Source organism: Crotalus tigris, unplaced genomic scaffold, assembly GCF_016545835.1.
Source record: "Crotalus tigris isolate CLP2741 ecotype Arizona unplaced genomic scaffold, ASM1654583v1 scf7180000024415.1033897, whole genome shotgun sequence".
In the NCBI taxonomy this organism is placed as follows: Eukaryota; Metazoa; Chordata; class Lepidosauria; order Squamata; family Viperidae; genus Crotalus; species Crotalus tigris.
Genome location: NW_024100581.1, coordinates 690,001 through 709,249, shown reverse-complemented (window position 1 = coordinate 709,249; position 19,249 = coordinate 690,001). Strand labels below are relative to the sequence as shown.

The window sequence follows — 19,249 nt, the reverse complement described above, 5'->3', positions numbered from 1 at the left end:
TGGGCTTGGAGGGCTCTACAGAAATGCCAAACAGTGGCAGGCTTACAGAGGGGCCTGAGAGCCTACAGTTAGGCAGGTCAACCAGGTTCATGGGGGAGCAAAGTCCTGGTCTGACGAGCCCGGTGGGCAAGCAAGCAGACCAGGCAACGGGGCACAGTTCACAGGGACCACCAGGGTTTGAAAGAGGGGGCAACTCCACGTCATCCTCTGTACAAGAGGAAGTAGGGGATTCTCAGAATTTAAGGAGGTCACAGAGAGAAAAAAGATCTCCCAAGTATCTTGAGGATTTTGTAACCCTGCTGGCAAAGCAGAAAAACTGAGAGGGTGCCTGCTGTTGTGGAAAATGGAAGTATGGGCATTGGGTATTAATCCCAGAACTATAGCCCAGTACCATTTGTGGTGCGGGTATTGCACAGCTGCAATAGATGTGCAGGTTTGGGGTTGGCACACCACACTTGTGTTGAGGTCGCGTATAACTACCTATATAGTTAATAAGTCTCATCCAGGGGGGGAAGGGGTGTTGTGTCCTGAGCCTGCGAAGGCAGGCTCGGGATGTTGCAATGGTCCCGGGCAGTTGCAAGCTGCCCGGGACCAGACTGGCTGGCGCCGGCTTCGCATGCATGCGTGAGGCTTGGAGCGCACCTAATTGTTACCATTCTGCCCGGGGACATTGTTAAAAGGAGTCTGAGAGGCGTGCGAGCCTCAGAGCTGTGACGGAGTGGAAAAGACTTCAATAAAAGAGCTGTTGGAACTACAGAATGTGCTGTATTCATTCGCCATTGATTCGAGGACTCAACAGTTATCAACTTGTCCTTGGATTCCCACAGCAGTGTTATTATTATGGCTAGCTGAGCTTACATTCCAACCCCCCCCCCATGCACCTAATTTCTAAAGTAAGAAAAAGCGTGTTAAAGGAATAGAGAAGATGACTGCATTTTCATCAGTTGTCAGAGCAGGAACATCCAATGTTAGCAGCGTTGACACGCTGAGAAAAAGTTTGGAGATGGTGGAGAAGCCAGCCTTGATGGATATTGTGGCCAGTTGCATTACAGAGAAAGAGTTGAAATTGGGGGGGAGGGGACATATTATGTGCCTAAGCGTGTTAAACAAATGCAATGATTACATAGCTTTACCTCCATGTGTTTGTGAATAGAGTATGGAGATTCTTCCACCACCCCCAGTCACAGAATGTGTTACAGTTCTCGCACATGCACAAACACACATACACACAAAATCACCTCCCATTTACTTCCACAAGGTGGAAAGTGCAAGGTGATTGATCATTGGGAGGGGACGGGAGCAAACCTGGTGGAGAAAGCAAAAATCATTTGGATGCATTTCTCCCAGTGGAGCCCCTGCATTGTAGGGGGTCATACAGGGGACCAAGGACCAGACAATGGCTAGAAGGAAGGGGGACTGAAACCAAACTGGATGAACGGAGGGAAAAGGGGGAAGGGAGAGATGAGCTGAGAGCCACGTAGAGGCCCATCAGGCTGGAGTCCAGGCACAGAGACAATGACAGCAGGAGGGGTCAAAATGGGAAGCTCCTGCCCACCACTGCCTGCCTGTTGCCCTCTCTGCCTTTGAGCAAAAAAAAAAAAAAAAAAGTTTGGAGAGCACCAGCTTCCTTTTTTTCTTCCACCCTCCCCTCCATTGCCTCTGCTCCTGGACTCCGGCCTCACACTGAATGGGAAGTTGGCCTGCTGCCACATGCCAGGCTCCCCACACACAATTGGAGGAGCCGTGCCAGCACCATTTGCCTCCTTCCTGCCCCATGCCAGGCTTCTCCCCCCTGCAATCGGAAAAGCCGCTCCTGACCAGCCGTTCACCTGCTGCTCCACAACACGGCCCCTGTGATCACCCATCGCATGCTGTCCCCCTGAGAACAACATGGCTGTTGCCTGCCACCCATCTAATTGGCTGGTGGCTAACTATGTCATGCACCAAAAGGCCGGGACAAAGGGGGCCTCGGTGAATGGGCTGGGCATGAGGTGGAGGGCCAGAGGCGCATTGGCCAGGGAAAATGGGCGGGGGTGGCCCACCTGAGAAGGAAAGCTGTAGGCAAATGGGCGGAGGCAGTAGGCTTGAGGCAAAGGAGGTATGGCCAAGGGTAGGAGCCTAAAGGTCCCATTCCATCCCTATTACCTTCCCTAACCCCAACAATAGGATTAATCCTTTGTTCATCTTTTTCAATTAATTTGGCATAACTACTGTTTCCCTCAGACAAGCAGTTATTTCTAATCCTAAGGATAAAATTCCATCTCTTCCCAATAAAGGTGTCCCTGCCTCTGGAATATGCAGGAATTCTATTGCAGCTTGGTTTTCTCATAAAGTTAACAAGGTCTCATAGAATTTTGGAACTTCAAAAACTTCCTGTAAGGACCCATCCCACTTTGCATCTTAAGAAGACAGAATTCTTGGAAAAATTCTTCCAACAGGAATCCTTTATTAAGAGAAAATGGTTGCAGGCGTTCTAGACAGGACTTGGGGTCCAAGCTCTCCAATTCAAGGTTTTAAGGGTTTCCCCAGTAGCCCCACCCAATCAACCCCCTCTTTCAGCAACAGTCTCAGGCATTACACTTCCACCCCCTTTTCATTACTGCCCGGCTGGATGGAGACTTCAAAGAAGCTACATGAAAGGAAAACGGCCCCATTCTTATGGTTAGTTCTTTTGCAATACACAAATTCAGTTCCTTAGAAGTGTACTGAAGGAAGTGAGGGCCATAAAGCCCCTTTGTTCTCCCCCTTCTCTCCCTCTTATGGCAGAATCCAGAGAAGGCAGAATTGGGGTTTTCTATATTTGATAACTAAAGATGAAATATAATAGGATTCTGACATTCTTGGAAAAATTCTTCCAACAGGAATCCTTTATTAAGAGAAAATGGTTGCAGGCATGCTAGACAGGACTTGGGGTTCAAGCTCTCCCATTCAAGGTTTTAAGGGGTTCCCCAGTAGTCCCACCCAATCAACCCCCCTTCCAGTGATAGTTTCAAGTATCACAATTCCACCCCCTTTCTTCTTCCGTCTGGATGGAGACTTCAGATAACTACATGAAAGGCAATTACTCTTCTTTGATATGCTAACGCTTAGAGGCCACAATAAACACACATTCAGTCCTTTGAAGTGTACTGAAGGAAGTGAGGGCCATAAAGCCCCTTTGTTCTCCCCCTTCTCTCCCTCTTATGGCAGAATCCAGAGAAGGCAGAATTGGGGTTTTCTATATTTGATAACTAAAGATGAAATATAATAGGATTCTGACATCCGGCCCCCTCAAAAATAAGAGACATCCACCTGGAAGAAACAAAACAGGTATAAAAGTTAGTCAGGCTTGTTAGGGTACTCTGTGTGAAACTTCTTCAATAGCTTTGGGGCTCTGACATGACGTTTATGGACCCACTCGTTTTGTGAGGCAGGGAGGTGTTTCCAGGCAACTAGGTACTGAGTTGCTCCATGGTATCTCCTAGAATCAAGGATTTCCTTTATTTTGAAGTGTTGTTCGCCCTCTACCATGATTGGAGGTGGTGGGGGGGGATTTTTGGCCGTAATGCTGACTGATGCTCTCTTTTCAGCAAGCTGCAATGAAAAATTGGGTCTATTTGCCTGAGATTTTTTGGTAATTCTAATTCTACTGTTACTGGGTTTATGATTCTTTTAATTGGAAAAGGCCCTATATATTTTGGTCCAAGTTTTTTACAGGGTTGTAGAGACTTTAGGTATTTTGTAGATAGGTACACCATTTCACCTATAATGAATGGTGTAGGCTCAATCCTTTTTTTATCGGCTTGTGCTTTGTATGCCTGCCTATCTTCATCTAGTGCTTTTCTAACTATTGGCCAGGTGTTTTGTAGTTTTTCCATCCATTCTTTCAGTGATGGGATCATTGGTTCGTTTGGGGTTAATTCTGGCATGGGGCTGAAACTTTGACCACTGGCTATTTGAAAAGGAGTGTAGCCTGTGCTGGAGTGGACTGCATTATTGTAGGCAACTTCTGCAAAAGGGAGTAAGTCCGTCCAAACACTCTGTTGGAAATTCAAAAAACATCTCAAATATTGCTCAAGTACTGAATGACAACGTTCCGTTTGTCCATCTGTCTGAGGGTGATGGCTAGATGTCAGTCCCTGAGTGGTCCCTAAGAGGGATAAAAATTCCTTCCAAAATGCAGACGTAAATTGCATTCCCCTATCAGAGATGATGTGTTGGGGTGCCCCGTGCAATCTGTAAATGTGCTGGATGAAAAGTTTTGCTAAGGCCTTTGCAGTGGGAATCTTTTGGCAAGGGATAAAGTGCACCTGTTTGGAAAACAAGTCCGTGACTGTCCAGATAACAGTATTCCCATTGCTTTCTGGCAATTCCACTATAAAATCCATGGCTATTTCCCTCCAGGGGGCTGAGGGATTTGCCACTGGTTGTAATAGTCCTGGCGATTTCCCTTGCAACCTCTTTGCAGATGCACATGTTGGGCAGCTGGCAATATAACTTTCTATGTCCTTTTTCATGGATGGCCACCAAAATTGCTGTTTCATTAAATGTAAAGTTTTTACAAATCCAAAATGCCCTGCTGATTTTGTGTCATGGCAAAGGCGCATGAAAGTGACTCTTTGAGTTGTTGGTATATATAACTTTTCCCCTACCCAAAGCAACCCGTCTCTCATTGTGCACACATTTTTGTTTTTCTGGAACCATTCATCTGTTTCCAAACTTTTTCTGAATTCAATTCCAGTTTGGCTGTCCAGCTGTGGTTTTAATTTGGCTTGGGTTCTTGTGGTTACTGGTGCTGCCAGTTGTGACTCTGCCATTTTTGGTCTAGAGTCTGTGGTTCGTGCGCTGTTATATTGAGGCATGTGAGATAGTGCATCTGCCAGGAAGTTCTTTCTCCCTGGTAAATGTTTGAGCTTAAATTGGAACTGGTGAAAATGCTGGGACCAGCGGGCTTGTTTGGGATTGAGTTTCCTGGACGTTTTCAGGGCTTCCAAATTTTTGTGATCAGTCCACACCTGGAAGGGGATTTTGTTGCCTTCCAGGAACTGTCGCCACGTGAGTAATGCCCAACGTATCCCATAAGCCTCCTTCTCCCATATGGGCCAGCGCTGTTCTGTTTCCGTGAGTTTCTTGGATGTATATGTACAGGGTTCCAATACCCCTTCATTGTTTTCTTGTAATAGAACAGCCCCCACTGTCACATCACTTGCATCTGCCTGTATTAGGAAGGGCTTGTCCATGTCTGGGTGCCTTAGTACTGGTTCAGCAGAAAAAAGTCTCTTTAGTCTCTCAAACGCTGTTTGGCACTCCATTGTCCATGTTAATGGCTGGCTAGGTTTTACTGAGGATGCTCCCTTCGTTTTTAGTAAGTTAGTGAGGGGCAAGGCTATCTGTGCAAATGAGGGGATGAATTGGCGGTAAAAATTTGCAAAGCCCAGGAAACTTTGTAGTTGCTTTCTTGTGCGGGGTGGTGCCCAATCTAATACTGCTCTGACCTTCTCTGGGTCCATTTCAATGCCCTGTGGGGATATGCGATAGCCTAGGTAGTCTATCCTTTCCTGGTGGAATTTGCATTTTGAGAGTTTGGCATATAGGTGGGCGGCTCGCAGCTTCTTTAAAACCGCCCTGACAAGGTTGACGTGTTCCTCTTTTGTTTCAGTAAAGATAAGAATGTCGTCCAAGTAAACAAGGACCCCCTTAAACAGGTGCTCCCTTAGAACGTCATGGATTAATTGCATAAAGACTGCAGGGCCCCCTTGTAATCCAAATGGCAAGACTTTGAATTGATAGCACCCCATGGGGCAGTTAAATGCAGTCTTCCATTCATCCCCTTCCTTAATTCTCACGTGATAGTAAGCTTCCCTTAGGTCTAGTTTAGAAAAATTTTTCCCTTTCGATAGGTGTGACAGCATGTCTTTCATGAGAGGCAGAGGGTATAGGTTGCTTTCACCGATTGTATTCAGGGCCCTATAATCCACGCATAAACGTAAAGAGCCATCCTTCTTCTCTCTAAAAAGGACCGGGGCAGCCACTTTAGGCTTGGCTGGCTCAATGAAACCTCTCTCCAGGTTTTTTTTTATAAATCTTTCCATTTCCTCATTCTCCTTTGGGCTCATGGAGTATAATCTGGGCTTCGGGAGTTTTGCCCCAGGCTTGAATTCAATGGCACAGTCTGTGGGTCGGTGGGGGGGGAGCTCATTTGCCCTCTCCTCACTGAAAACTTCAGCAAGGTCTCTATATTCCTCTGGTATTTCTGTTAATCTTTTTTCCTCTCCTATGGATGCTTTTTCTATTCTTGATTCTGGTAGCCTCCCTTGGGGTTTTAAGTCCATAGGGTCCCCCTTCGGGAATTTGATTTCTGTCGTCCTCCAATTTACCCAGGGGTTCCATTTTTTCAACCAGTCCATCCCTAGAATCATTGGGCATTCCATGCCTGGGGTCACCACAAACATTATGTCCTCTTCATGTTTGCCCAGGGAGAGGTGTATTGATAGAGTGGCTAGGGTACCTGGCACCCCTCCCTGCTATGGATCCATCTAACTGGCCAAATGAGATTGGTTGTTGCAGTCTCCTCGATGGGATGCCCAGATTACCCACTAGTGTTGGGCTAATGAGGCAGCGGGTGCAGCCAGAGTCTATTAAGGCTTTCACCTTCACAGCTTTGGGTATGGGGGGGGAATTAATATAGTCACTGTCTTGAGGATGGGTGTGATGTGTCCACTTACCAGGGGTTCGCCCTCTGAGCTGTCATCTGAGGCATCCACCGGCCCTGTGGTGTAGGCTGGAGTTCTTTCTCCTTGGTGAGCAGAAGTGGGGGGTTCCGCAATTTCCATCATTCTCATGGCAGTTTCTTTTGGCTTAGCTGAAGACTTTCTGGATTTGTTGATTGGGGATCTGTCTGGGTTGTGCTGGGGGGCCTTTGGGCGGCATTCTACAGCTCGATGCCCTTCTCTTCTGCACTTGAAACACCCCATTTGCTTCTTGGCTGTAGCCGATGATTTCACCAGTTCGTGTTTCAGCTCAGGCGGGGGGCGGCTCCATTGTTTTCCTCGGCGGTGTCTCTTCAATATGTCTATCTCTGCTTCCTCTGCCAAGACGTACCATTCCTCAAGTTGGTGTGGGTCCCCTCGGGGCAGGCAAGTGTCATATAGATCATAATTTAGTCCGTCTTTGAAATGGCTAAGGAGGATGTCTTCTGGCCAATTCAGTTTGCTGGCAATGGCCCGGAATTCTTGTGTATATTCAGCCACTGGGCATTTGCCTTGCCTCATCATTTTTATCCTTTCACGGGCTTTGCGATCAGCCAGGGGGTCTTCAAATCGTCTTCTCAAAGAGGACATGAAACGGTTGAAGTTACTGAGTTCTGGGGCATTGGAGTCATGCAAGTTCACCCCCCAATCTGCAGCCGGTCCATCCAGGGCAGATTGCACGATCCGGATGCGGGCTTTGTCGCTGGGAATGTCCTGCCCGTATTCCTCCATGTAGCTGAGGACTTGGGTTAGGAAAAACCCCAAGCGTGTTGGCTCCCCTTTGAATTTCACCTCCAACGGTGGACGTCTTGGAATGGATCGGTACCTCCATTGTTGTTGGTGGTAGTGTCTTCCGTCCAGATTGCTATCTGTGGTCCGGTAGGGGGTGGGGACTACTGGATCAGCAGATGTCCCCGGGGTTGCAGGTTCCACGTCCCCCTCGGTGTCTCTACCTTTGCGGCTCCAGGAGCTGGGGCGGCCGTAGGGCTCAGGATTCTCCTCTCCTAGGGAGCTGAGAGTTCTCTTCATCAGGTCAATAGCTTTCTCTAGGATCCAGTCTGAGTACAGTGCCCAGCTTTCTCCCTCTTCACTTGCGTGCAGGGATTTCTCCATCTCCTGCTTCCATTCTGGTTGCTTGGTCCCCCGTCTCAGGGTCCCCTGTAACGATGCTAAGAAAAAGACTCAGGCATGTCTTGGGCAGAGGTTTGAAGCTGCATGACACATCTTCACACAGCTTGACAAACTCTGAGTTTATTATTTCTTATATACTTTTTACATATATAGGCTTTACCATTAACTGCTGACATTTTACATTTAGAAGTTTAATCTTTAGCTGTTGACATAAAGTAATTGAAAAATTCTTTCATATAAGCAATTATTTTCTAGTAACACATTACCTGTTGAGAGCAGGTAAAACAAATACAGGTAAATTAGAAAAGGAGAAAGAACTGATAAAGACAAGAAGAGATAAAGACAGGAAGAGATAAGGGAGAACTTATTATTTAGGTAGGTAAGATATTAAGTCAAAAGGGGGGTGATCTTTTGGCTGCTTCCTTGGGACAAAGGGTATCAAAAGGGTATGAGGTTTGTGGGGGGCAATGCATGGCAGTTTGCTGCATGTGCAAATTCCTCCACATCCCACCTTTTTCTATTTTATTAATGAAGACATCTTAAGCAGGAGTAGTTAGTGGCTCTTAGCTTAGTAGTATGGAAGATTGCAAGACATCTTATTAAGTAAAGAAAAAAGACATTGAAATAAACAACAACAGTGATAAGGATAGCAACTATTATAATGAGATAGTGAACCATCTTTCCAAGAAGGCCAATGGGAAGCCATGACCATAGAGCACTCCACCAATTTCCTAAGGTATCAATTTTTAAATCAGAAGCCAAGTTATGTAAAACATTAATTTGCTTTTGAATAACGCCAGATTGATCAGAAAGATTGAAACAACACATTCCTTCGAGTACTTCACATCCCAGATGTTGCCGGAGCAACAGATAATCAATTGCAGCACGATTTTGTAAAATAGCTTTACGAAGTTCTATTAGCTCTTGATTAATAGCAGATAAAGCTAAGGAGGTCGCATTAATGGTCTTTGCTAAATTACATGCAAGAGAATTTAAATTTACATGAGCTCGGACAGCAAGTGCTGGTACCCCTACTAATGAAATAGCTAAGGCATTGTATTCTGCTTTATTGAGGAGGGTTCTAGAAGAATCACAAGTATCGTCCAGGGTTACTGATCTTCTATGACGTTTTGAACTGGATATGTTAAGTTCTGTTTTTGTTGGCAAAAACGTGGTGAGTCTACTAAGGCAACAGTGTGTTGTACTTACATTGGCAGGAATGTAATTAAATGTCTCTTTCCTGCAGGTAAAGAACCATCCCTTTTGCAACCATATATGTGCAAAATTAAAGGATACCTCTTTAAAGGAGGTACAATTTAAAATCCCTTCACTGACCTGTATACAATGAGGTTTTTTAGGTGAAGTAGTACAATTGACAATTTTTGCACAAGTAAGATTTGTAGGCACAGCTACAATTGGTGTATGCAAAACAACAGCATCAAGGGGTAACATATAAGAGGCATGACCCCAGCTTGACATAGTTGCATAATGAAACTCTTTGTCTGATAGAAAATTGCTTAAACCAGTATAATTTTTTAAAACTGAAGCTGGGACACACACAGGTATAAGACAGGTAGAGAGTAGATTTTCCATGTCATATGATTCAGAAATACAAAAGTCTGTCACTTGTGTTACATTAGCTAATTGCACCCAAATATTATATTTCATCCGTGATTCTAAAGGATGAGGTGGGAGAGCTTCAGCCCTCACGCAGCAATTAAGAAGGAAAGAGAGGCAAAGAATGACTAAGGAATTTGCAGTCAAAACCACAAATATGGCAGTGTATAAATTCTCTGGTGTAGGTTCTTTTCCCTGTTGTCTCAGAACCTCCTGCACTTTGGATGTTAGGTTCTTCACATCGCCCCAGGTCGTTGGCTGACTGCAATGGCAAGAGCGAAAGGGATGTTGTGCTGTCTGAAGAGTCACCTGCTTCATTTCCAGTATTGGGTTCTGGACTTGATGCCATGACATCTTTGGATGGTTGCACACACTGGGCTGGAATCCAGAGAGGGCCTGTAGGAGCAAGCACAGAGCATAGCCTCACCCCCAAGTTAGTAAAGGAATTGGACCTAGCCAGGTTTTATCAGGCAATTGCTGATAATATACCAATGGATTAGGAAGCACAGCTTTCTGCTGAAAGTGACGCTGGTAGGCAATAGTGTTTTGAAAAGAAATATTTAGCTGGTTTAAAGTTATTAAGACTTTATTGACTTGACGAGTTATCCATGCCAAATTAGGTACCCTTGATCCCTCCTTTTTTAATTGTTTAAGTAAACATTCTTTAATTGAACGATTGGCTCGTTCCACAATAGCTTGGCCAGTAGAATTATAGGGAAGGCCATGACGAAGAAGAATATTCCATGTAGTACAAAACTGTAGGAAGGTGGTGGAAGTGTAAGCTGGGCCATTATCTGTTTTTATAACAGCTGGTTTCCCCAAAGCCGTAATAGCAACCATAAGATGGGAAATGACGTGATTAGAGGTTTCTCCCCGTTGGGGTGTTGCCCAAATAGCACCAGAAAATGTGTCAATTGAAACATGGAGATATTTCCAAAGGGCTAGAGATGGAACGTGAGTAACATCCATTTGCCATAATTGATTGGCTTCTAAACCACGTGGGTTAACACCTGTGTCTCCTATAGGGGATAGACCTGCACATTGAGGACAAGCAGAAATTATTTGTTTTGCTTGGCTTAGAGGAATATGGCAGGATTGTGCGAGGCCATGAGTATTTTGATGAAAAAAAGAGTGACTATAAAAGGGATCAGAAAACAAAGTGGATAGGATGTGAACAGCAGCATCTGCTTGAGCATTATCTTCAGAGAGAGGTCCAGGTAAAGAGGAATGACTTCGAATGTGTGAAACAAAATATGGATGAGTACGATCCTGTAATAAATGCTTCAAAGTTAAAAATAAAGATAATAAATTAGCATCTAGTCTGGGTGTTACATAAGCACCAGGTAAATTAACAATAAGTTGATAGACATAGTGAGAGTCAGAAATGAGATTAAATGGTTTTTGAGCAAAAGTATAAAAAGCAAGAATAACAGCAGCAAGTTCCGATCGTTGCGGTGTGGGTTGCACAGCTGTGTAAAGAGTGTGCCATTTCACTGTTGATTCATCTCGATATGTGATTGCTCCTCTAGTCTTGCCACCATCAGAAAATACAGTAATAGCATCAGATAAAGGCTGATTTGAAAGCATAGAAAAAATGCGAAAAGAGGAAGTCATTAAGAATGTAAAGCGAGGGTCTTTAGGTAAATGATAGGAAATTTTTCCTACATAGTCTATCAAAGCAATTTGTAAAGCTTGACATGTCTGAAATGCAAATTCAAAATTAGATTTAGCAACAGAGATACAAATATCCACCAAGTCTGTGCCAGTGCGTTGAAGAGCCCGCAAACGGCCTTGTACTATTAAATCTGATATAGCAAGAAAAATATGTAAGACATTATGGGAAGGAGTGTTAGGTAGATAGAGCCACTCAATAAATAAACTTGATTGTTCTTTATAGCAGAAAGGACTGCTGTAGGTAATTCCTCAGTGGGGAGGATTAATAAAGTTAGTGGAGAATTAAGAACAGGAATACAGTCAACAAATTTAGTTCTTATAATTGAATTAATTTGTTTAATAACACTTTGCACTGACGAAGGAATGGAGATTACATCTGCAGGGGATTTGCCCTGGGTGAGTAACTCAAATAAGGGGCTTAACAGACCTGTAGGTAAGCAAAAATAAGATCTTACCCAATTAATAGTGCCCAAAATTTGTTGTAACTTAACCAGCGAAATAGAAGAAGGTAAAGAGAACTGTGGAATATTAGGACTTGAATAACTTTGGAGGAGTTTGTGTCCTAAGTACACATATGGTGAGCAAAGCTATACCTTTTCAGGGGCTATCTGGAGTCCACTATTGGCTAAATCTACTTGAAGTTCAGAAAGCCAATAAGATGGGATGGAAGGGGCTCCTATAAGAATGTCATCCATATAATGATATATTAATGCTGTTGGATGACGCTTACGAAAAGGAGCCAAAGCATTGGCTACAAAATATTGACACAAAGTGGGACTGTTCAACATTCCTTGTGGTAATACAGTCCAATGGTATCGGCAAGTGGGTTCAGTGTGATTTATAGCTGGTACTGTAAAAGCAAATTTTTCTCTGTCTGCCATGCACAGAGGTATGGAGAAAAAACAATCTTTCAGATCTATGATCATCAATTGATGATCCTGTGGAATTAAATTTGGATTGGGGGTGCCACATTGCAAAGCTCCCATAGGCTGAATACATGAATTAACGGATCTGAGATCGTGTAATAATCTCCAGTTGCCACTTTTTTTTTTTGATAACAAAAACTGGAGTGTTCCATGGACTAGTGGAAGGGGCAATGTGTTTGGCTTGTAATTGTTCTTGAACAAGAATTTTTAAGGCCTGTAATTTGTACAGAGGAAGAGGCCATTGTTCCACCCAAACAGGGGTAGTAGTTAACCAAGTTAAGGGTAAGGCAGACACTTTATTCATCGAAGATGACGGTAGCCCCCCATTTACTAAGCAAGTCTCGTCCCCAAAGGTTGACATGAATGTCAAGAATGAAAGGATGAAGTTGAACAGTTACAATAGAATTAGGAAGACTTGCAGAAAGAAATTGTGTACTTTGTCGTGCACCTTGTCGCCCTCCTACACCCCAGACACTAGGGCATGGGTCAGTGGGCCAAGATGCAGGCCAATCTTTAGCTGAAATTACTGAAACATCGGCCCCTGTATCAATTATGCCCTCCAAAGGCTTACCCTGAAAAAAGACTGTCTGACGGGGTCTTTGGGTGGTGATTGGGGTGGTTAATGCAATTACAACAGGATCTGTGGAACCAAACCTGCCGTCCCCTCGATCCCTATCACGACCCCCTGCAGGGACAAAATAGGGCAAATGGAGTAATTGTGCAGGACTAGTATTACTTGGCAAAGTATGTGGCATGTTAGTCCATAATTGAATAAAGATGACACCTGTATAGTCAGAATCAATTACTCCAGGTATTACAAAAATTCCCTTTTTTCCCATGCTAGAGCGAGGCAAAATTAATCCAACATATCCAGAAGGGAGAGGTCCAGAAAGTTGTGAAGGAACTACTTGTACTTCTCCTGGAAATTTGAAACACACTTCTTGTTGGATAGTTAAATCTATCCCAGCACTCCCTCTATTGGCAGCAGGGCTATTGTTAATTGTTGATGGAATTACTGAAGGGTCTCTGTTTGGACCGGGGCCAGAGACCGGCCCGCTTTGAAGTTTTCCGACCTACATTCATTAGCCCAATGAAATCCCTTATTACACTTAGGGCATTTTGTTTTTGGACGTCTCCCAGCATTATTTTTAAATGGTCGGGAGGCATACTTTCCTCCCCCAGGATTTCTGCAATCCTGTTTAAAGTGTCCAATTTTACCACAATTATAACATTTCCCCTGAGGTTTTGTAAGAGCTGCAGCTAAGAGATTAGTTTGAAAAGAAACAGTCCCAATATCCTGACACGCTTTTATCATTTCTGCTAAATCTGGTTGAGCTCCCAATCCAATAATGGCCCGTTTACATTCAGAGGTGGCATTTTCTTTAGCCAATTTCATAAGCAATTCAGCTTGGGTATCAGGATTATCAATTTGTCATCTCAAGGCATCTTGCAGATGGTTAATAAAATCTGCATATGGTTCATTTGCCTTTTGACGAATATTTGAAAATGCTTGAGATGGTTTCCCAGTTATAGGAACTTTTCCAAAAGCTTTGTAAGCACATTCAGAGGATATTTGAAGAGTAGCTATAGGCAAGACAATTTGTGCATCCACTGGAGTGTAATCACCAGAGCCATATAACTGCTCTGGGAGGTAAGCACCTCCAAAAGTTGCTGCTCTTAATGCACATTGATGTCTAAACTCACTATCCCATACCACATACTGAGCTGGTGTTAATAACATACGAATTGTTGTTTTCCAATCTTCTGGTACCAAAACATGATTCCTCATTGTTGCTTCTAACATACCTTGCACATATGAACTACCTAACCCAGTATCTCTTATACCCTTACGCAATTCTGTTAAGATTGCATAAGAAAGTGGTCGATATTCAACCACTGGGGCTCCATTCTCATCTACCTGCCCAGTCAAATGTACAGGACAAACTGAGAGCGTATCTGCTATTTCCTGCATATCTCCCTCTCCTTTCGCCATTTGATTTTCTAATACATGGCGAATAGAAACATAAGATCTAGAATTCTTTTGCTCTGAAGGTGTTACATCTATCATGGAAGATATAGGAGCTGATGGAACTGAAACCTTTTCATGATTAAAACCTGGAGAGGAAGTAGAACTTAATTGTACTGCATCAGCTCCATATTTTTCCACTGCATGGCGACATTGATGCCAACAATGCAAAACATCCACTGAAGCTCGGGGTTCCTGATGAAGGGTGTTACCTATTCTTTCCCAATCCTTAAGTTAGAGTGTCCCCCTTTCAGGATACCAAGGACAGTTTTTTCCTATTTCACCCACCAGCTTCCTAAGCTCCCTTTCAGGCATGGTCATGCCCGATTTGTGTAAGAGAAACTTTAACACCCTTACATGCTTTTGCTGATAGTGAGATATATCGCAGCCCATACTTACAGTTTGAGAAATCTCGCAGGACGAGAAGACGAGAAGGTGCACCAAGGGGTCTGTTCCAGACGACTGTAAATATGTTGGTTGCTGCTTTCCTTCGGAAGGGGATGTCCCAGTTCAAGGCGCCATTTGTAACGATGCTAAGAAAAAGACTCAGGCATGTCTTGGGCAGAGGTTTGAAGCTGCATGACACATCTTCACACAGCTTGACAAACTCTGAGTTTATTGTTTCTTATATACTTTTTACATACATAGGCTTTACCATTAACTGCTGACATTTTACATTTAGAAGTTTAATCTTTAGCTGTTGACATAAAGTAATTGAAAAATTCCTTTATATAAGCAATTATTTTCTAGTAACACATTACCTGTTGAGAGCAGGTAAAACAAATACAGGTAAATTAGAAAAGGAGAAAGAACTGATAAAGACAAGAAGAGATAAAGACAGGAAGAGATAAGGGGGAACTTATTATTTAGGTAGGTAAGATATTAAGTCAAAACGGGGGTGATCTTTTGGCTGCTTCCTTGGGACAAAGGGTATCAAAAGGTTATGAAGTTTGTGGGGGGCAATGCATGGCAGTTTGCTGCATGTGCAAATTCCTCCACAGTCACCTTTCTTGATTCCTTTCCCCACTCACTTTTCTTTCCAACGTCCATTGACCAGCGAGGCTTGTGGTCCCGTGTCTCCACCACTTCTTCTCCTGAGGAATCTGACCTCTCGGATCCCAACATCTGGCAAGGTTCCAATTTGGTCAGCGGCTCTCTTTCCAGGGAGTTTTCCCCCTCTCTTGCTCCATTGTCTGACATGGTAAATTTTTGCAAAATCCCCCAGCAAGGGTCTCCCTTCCAGGTGGATTAATTTTGCAAGTCCTGTCTAATGTAAGGACCCACCCCACTTGGCATCTTAAGAAGACAGAACTCTTGGAATAATTCTTCCAACAGGAATCCTTTATTAAGAGAAAATGGTTGCAGGCATGCTAGACAGGACTTGGGGTCCAAGCTCTCCCATTCAAGGTTTTAAGGGGTTCCCCAGTAGCCCCACCCAATCAACCCCCTCTTTCAGCGACAGTCTCAGGCATTACACGTCCACCCCCCTTTTCATTACTGCTCGGCTGGATGGAGACTTCAAAGAAACTACATGAAAGGAAAACGGCCCCATTCTTATGGTTAGTTCTTTTGCAATACACACATTCAGTTCCTTAGAAGTATACTGAAGGAAGTGAGGGCCATAAAGCCCCTTTGTTCTCCCCCTTCTCTCCCTCTTATGGCAGAATCCAGAGAAGGCAGAATTGGGGTTTTCTATATTTGATAACTAAAGATGAAATATAATTGGATTCTGACACTTCCCCTTTCACTCCAGAGACTGATTGTCTCAGGGGACAGGGTTAAGCCCTTTGGTTTGTTTATTAAGGACGTGCAGGAAGCTCCAGTATCTGATAAATATAAAGGTGGGGCTGGAAAATGAAGAAATATTTCTTCATTTTCCAGCCCCACCTTTAAATTTATCAGAAGCTCTTGGGGTTTTAATCTCAGAAGCCCCTGACCCCCCTAATCTCCCTCCTCAGATTGGATGAGGGAGAATAATTCTTCCTCCTTTTTCTGGACTGGACAATCTTGCTTAAAGTGTGCAGTTTATCCACAGCCAAAGCACTTAAGAGCTGGTCTGGCTGGTTCCAGCTTATTTGGTCCCCATTTGGGTAGAATTCCTCGTCCTCTATTTTGACTTCCTCTAAATCTACCCTTTTTGGGATAAAACCTCTCCCTCTCTCTTCCAATGGACCTTCCAAATATTTGGTCCATGGTGGATACCATAATTTTTGCTTTTTGTTTCTGTTTTTCATCTTCTCTCCTTACATATACATTTTGAGCTTCTGACAAAAGATCTGCCATTGATTTTTTTCAGCCCACACATCTGATTTCTGTATTATTATTATTTTTTAATATCTGGCCAGGAGTGGGTCACAAAATTTACTTTTAAAATCCCTTCTTCTGTTGGACTATCTGGATCTATTCCAGAGTATTTTCTCATTTGGTCTTTTAATCTCTGTAAGACAGCACTTGGAGCCTTGTCCTTTTCTTGCCTTAAATCAAAAGCCTTATTAATATTCTGATTCCTTGGTACTGCCTCCTTAATTCCTTCTACAACAATTTCTCTTAAATCCTGCATCTGTCTTCAGTTCATTATTGTTCTGCCAATCAAGTCTTTGTAGAGGATACTTCTGATCTCCAGGTACATTATTATTTCCTGGAGGGTGTTTCCTCTCCCAGTATCTAATAGTATCTTTCCTGATCACATTTCTCTCTTCACCACTAAACAAAACATTTAATATAGCAGTCAATTCATCCCAAGTATAGATATTAGATCCCAAAAAGTTATCCATCTGTTCTACCACCCCAATTGGGTCTTCCACTAATGGTATCAAATCCTTTTTAAAACTTCTCACTTCTTGGCTGCTCAACTGAGTATTAACCAACTTATTCTAGCATTTCCAGTTGCATTCTCTCCATTCAGCACCTCCATAAGAGGAAACAAACATTCCTCACTCACAACTCTCCTTCTTCTTACATCTCTATCTTTACCTCCATCAGGGAGGGAAGCTGTTTTACATCCTCTTTATACTGTCGTATTTCCCCCCACAAATTTGGATGTAATTCCTCCCTTATTTCTCTAATAGATTTTTCCACTGGGGTTCCCTGGACATTGGGATTTGGAATGTTTCCCTCCACAGCCACGGCTTGTGGATTATATGGAGGAGGTAGATTGTCCAAGGGGTCCCACTGGGTTTTCATACAATCCCCCTCTTCCTCCTCCTTCTTTTTCTCTTTAACCACAAGTATACTGCCACAAGCAGCATACTCTGATTCTCCAGTTGTATTACTTTTATTGTTAACATATATGTTTAATGCTTGACATAGCCAATCTTCAAAACTTCCATATTTTGGCCCAAATACACTAGTGCCCTTAATAGGATTTCTTGGCCACTCAAAGCAACAATGTTGAATCATTCTTTCTTTACTTTTAGTCCTGGTTTTATTATTATAGTCCCAGTTCTTCAACATTGCTCTCAATGGACTATCTGGCGGAATGTTCAGAGGAGATCCCATCTCCCCTCCACAGCACTTCTTACCCACCCAGTTTTCCATGCTAGCAACCATAATCTCTCCAAAGTTTAACTAAACCACCTGTTCTGCCCCCCTCCAGGACTTCACACCAACTCGTGCTCGAAGCATGACACACTTCCCATCAACCTGGCCCCAGCACATAGAGCTATATATCCCAACTGTCAAAGCAATACTTAAGTCCAAATTTTCTTACCTTGGTCTGTGCACAGAGTTGCCCAGTTGCAGCGCTTCAGTGCCCACTATATAATTCCCCCAGGACTTTTCCCTTATGATTGCTTTCTCTTAAACTCCATTCTGGATTCCACAGGCACACAGGACTCACCAATCATCCATAACATAGGACCATTTAAATCAATGGGACATGTCTTCCCAGTTGGTGTTTGCTCGGTGCCTCCTGTAGCTGTCTGGAGAGTCCCGGTAGAGCCCCCAAGTTGTGGGATTCATTGTCTAGTTGAAACAAACAATCACCAGCCAAAGCCTCTAAGAGAAAACAATGGTAATTTATTTGTACTCCTTTGCAAATGGGGTGCTTCTTGTGCATGCAAGCACACGTGGACACACCTGAAATCTTCAATATTCATTCTTTATATTCTCCATTGCAATTACGAATTTATCCACCTCTTCTTCATTGGCTTAGTAATCAGACTTTAATCATGTCGTCACAACCTATCCAAAGCTTCTAAAGTGAATACATTATCTCCGCCCCTGATTACATCTCCCACTACTCTAATTCTATTGCCCCCTGCCCTTATTTACGAATTACCTATTATGGTTGTTAGTTCCTAGGGGTTGTCTCTAAACTTACTATCATATCAGTAAATTCTGGTTAAGACCAGTTTTCAGTGTAGCCAAGTTTCAGCTAGGCTCATGAGATTAAAATATATACAGTGTATTTCTTCACAGACTAGCATGCCTTCTGCAATTTTTGTAAAAACAGTAGACTTCTTTTTCCCAGAAGAATGAATAATTAATGCTTTGATTTATAATTAATGCATGAGGCAAAAATAGTTATTGGCCAGCTTGTGGTATGCTGGCTAAAAATGAGAACCACATGGAGCAAATCACATCAAAACCATATGTTCCAGGGTTTGGGGTGACCCTACTCACTTCATTATTGCTAGATTTACTGTACTTTGAATTGAAGAAACACATATACTCACTGACATCTGATTAATGTAATTTCTATTTTCCCCTTTCCTATCATTTGTCTAAGAAAGTTGTATTTGATTAATAAGGGTGTTGTTATGTTGCTGATCAGAACCTTCATGGAAAATAAGTCCCCAGCAAATCTGTAGCTCAAAGCCCTAAAAAAGCTGTCTAAATCAGAGGTCCCCAATCTGTGGGCCATGGCCCACTACCTGGCCATGGCCTACTGGCCACTAGGCCATGGAACAGGCTGGCCAGTGCATGCTAGCACCACTGCCAGTATGCAAACGGGGCGCCACACAGTGAAAAGGGGGCACCGTGCAAATGGGGTGGTACGAGCGCCCATGCAGGTAAAACTGGGCAGTGCTAGCAAATGTCACACGGGTGCTAGCACCACTCCGTTTGCCTTGTGAGTGCTTGTGGCTCCGTTTGCATGCGCACATGTGCATAAAATGCTTCCCCCTCTCTTTCCTTCCGGTCCACCA

General features: G+C 43.4%; 1 protein-coding gene and 1 long non-coding RNA gene across 7 annotated transcripts in view; one reads left to right on the top strand and one right to left on the bottom strand.

Annotated features, from left to right (window-relative positions):
- Positions 1 to 19,249, top strand: part of ANOS1 (anosmin 1) — a 395,256-nt gene that overhangs the window by 75,380 nt on the left and 300,627 nt on the right. The window lies entirely within an intron of this gene.
- On the bottom strand, positions 12,266 to 18,016 carry LOC120301937. Its single transcript, XR_005555070.1, has 3 exons — positions 17,812 to 18,016; positions 14,502 to 14,635; positions 12,266 to 12,761 (listed from the first exon to the last, which is right to left on the bottom strand). It is a non-coding gene; the product is annotated as an uncharacterized LOC120301937 (long non-coding RNA).